This window comes from Ambystoma mexicanum, chromosome 9, assembly GCF_040938575.1.
Source record: "Ambystoma mexicanum isolate Mex_15411 chromosome 9, UKY_AmexF1_1, whole genome shotgun sequence".
Classification (NCBI taxonomy): domain Eukaryota; kingdom Metazoa; phylum Chordata; class Amphibia; order Caudata; family Ambystomatidae; genus Ambystoma; species Ambystoma mexicanum.
This window is the reverse complement of record NC_090931.1, coordinates 775,668,560-775,671,415: the sequence shown is the minus strand read 5'-3', so window position 1 is coordinate 775,671,415 and position 2,856 is coordinate 775,668,560. Positions and strand designations below refer to the sequence as shown.

The window sequence follows — 2,856 nt, the reverse complement described above, 5'->3', positions numbered from 1 at the left end:
GAGTGACATCTACGGTTGTCGTCAATGCGTTGGACTCCTCAGCATCTCCCTGAAAGACAGTACTTGCATTATTTTGGATAACAATAATTATAACTGAAAACAAAGACTAGAGGACGAGTACTGTGGTGTACCATTAGGTAAAATAATTACACGATCAATTAAAACTATTGATTTACATGCCTAAAACAAGTCAGTGTCAGAATAGCTAAGTAAGATTACCCGATAGGCGCTTGAAGTGGCTGATGACTGCAATAACGACACGGATGGAGAATCTTCAGCCTTCATATTGAGTGGATACATAAATGGGGAAATTATTGTTAGCTAATGCTACACACTACCGCAATGCCGAGAGATAAATACGTAAACTTGACTCACCAGTGGAGGGATGTGGACGAATAGAGTGGGAATAGCGGTTGAGAGCAATTTTCGCCTCGCTCGCGGTGTTTTCGTCCTTATTAGCAATGATGTGGAGTACATGTCTGGGCTAAAGTGCCTGCTGCAGATGCGGTATCGATCACCCCTCTTGTCCGCAAAGACTTCTAGGACTCTACTTTCTATCTCAGAGGCTGGATATCCGCAATATCGGACCCATTCTCTTATCTGATCTATTGTCTTAGGGAAAACATGCATTATAGTACCTTCAGATTTGTTATGGGTCTTCGAAGGGCAACCGCCAATGGAACAGGCAGGCATTATGGAAAGTTCTGAAAAGTAAAGATCAACAATTCTCTATGAATACCAATGTGTTAAAACATTAAATGACACATAAAAGGTTCAATGCAAGGTCCGTTTTGGTTCTTGGAACTATACAGGTTATTCACATGCGGATAAGTATTTCAATAACTTTCAAAAAATAGAAAAAGTAATTTGACTAAACTCAGAACATGTGATTAGTTCCTTGCATGTACTGTCGTGAACGAAAAGAAAACATGGATGCAATTTGATGACTACTAGCAAATAGATATAAATTAAAAAATTGGACGCAAAATGATTATGGTACATGGACTTACCTTGACGAACAAACAGTTAGATGCAGGGATCAGAGTAGTTTCTTGTCGTAGAACAGGGAGCAGTTCACAGGTTGCAAACTGACGAGTTTGCTCAAAGTGGTCACGGAAGTTCACAGAGACGAAGAGCAGATAACCAGCACCTTCACGGGTTGACTAGCAAAGCGCAAAGAAGTTCTCATTAGAAATATGAAGTGGGTTATAAAGAATTCGAAACAGAGGTGTGTTTGTGAATGAATGACGTGTATATGTCGTGGCATTATGCGGTCTGCAGGGGGCCGTCCAGCGTGAGGGGGGATGCTTGGCAGGAGACACGGGGTCTGGAGGTAGACATGGGAACAACAACCCATGCTCTATAGACCACTTTGAAGTGTACATGGTCTTTGGCACCTCTTGGCCTTTATCGCTCCCTGACAGCTCCACTTGCCAGCACAAGTACCCCGGTGCGAACTGCCTTTGATAGGGCGGGGGGTGGATCGGGGCGGTGGTCGTGCAGACAAGACACAGGAAGACTCGTGAATGGAGACACACTTATGTGGATTGCAGGGGGCCGTCCAGCGTGAGGGGGGATGCTTGGCAGGAGACACGGGGTCTGGAGGTAGACATGGGAACAACAACCCATGCTCTATAGACCACTTTGAAGTGTACATGGTCTTTGGCACCTCTTGGCCTTTATCGCTCCCTGACAGCTCCACTTGCCAGCACAAGTACCCCGGTGCGAACTGCCTTTGATAGGGCGGGGGGTGGATCGGGGCAGTGGTCGTGCAGACAAGACACAGGAAGACTCGTGAATGGAGACACACTTATGTGGATTGCAGGGGGCCGTCCAGCGTGAGGGGGGATGCTTGGCAGGAGACACGGGGTCTGGAGGTAGACATGGGAACAACAACCCATGCTCTATAGACCACTTTGAAGTGTACATGGTCTTTGGCACCTCTTGGCCTTTATCGCTCCCTGACAGCTCCACTTGCCAGCACAAGTACCCCGGTGCGAACTGCCTTTGATAGGGCGGGGGGGTGGATCGGGGCGGTGGTCGTGCAGACAAGACCCGTTTGCCGCAGGGCCTCACCAAGGAGAGGCCATCTAACTGAATGTAAGAGGATGGCTGCAGGATCTACTACATGGAAGGCAGGGGGGTGAGTTTATAAATACCTCACCCTCCCAGGAGAATATACACTAGATTCATTTAAAAAATCAAAACAACCATTGTTAAAATATATGTTGGGCTTTATTTTAGATTTTAATTAAACATAAATAATAAACATTACACATTGTAAAGTTGAGGTTGCAGCACATCGAGGGAAAATCCGCGGTATTGTCCACTGTCACTGGGGAAATGTTGTCTAATGGCAAGTACCGCACAGGCAGGTATTACTCTCCGAACGCGGTGTCCGAGCCTCCCGTGAAGCCACCAAGTGAAGCAACGATAGGCCACCAGCCTGTACCACCTGTGAAAAAAAAAGATGCAAACTGTATTAAACTGACCAAACTTTCTTATCAATGTCGATTCAGGTAACACATGTCATTTTTCTTAGAAAAAAATTATATCTAGAAAATGCACTATATGGAACAAATTTACATGCGTTCGAATGATATGTAAATGTAATTTTATATGTGGGAGACGACCATGAAATAGTGGTGGCATCACTGACATCACAAACAGAGTATACTTACTCGTTACTCGGATTACGCGGACGAACAGTGCCACGAAGTTCGTGCATAAGCACCATCATCATCCTCAACACTGTCCGTGAGAGGCAGGCTTCCCTGAACTCTGGCAGCTCGGTGATGCATTGCGGACTTTGCTCGCCTTCCTGCAGACTTTGCTCGCTTTCCGAAATGTAGGCCA

The 2,856-nt window shown here is 45.8% G+C and overlaps 1 long non-coding RNA gene across 1 annotated transcript; it reads right to left on the bottom strand.

The window, feature by feature from the left end:
- Positions 1–626: 626 nt before the first annotated feature.
- On the bottom strand, positions 627–2,447 carry LOC138489742 (uncharacterized). The gene is made up of 3 exons (XR_011274875.1): positions 2,276–2,447; positions 1,011–1,163; positions 627–704 (listed from the first exon to the last, which is right to left on the bottom strand). It is a non-coding gene; the product is annotated as an uncharacterized lncRNA (long non-coding RNA).
- Between the last annotated feature and the right edge of the window lie 409 nt (positions 2,448–2,856).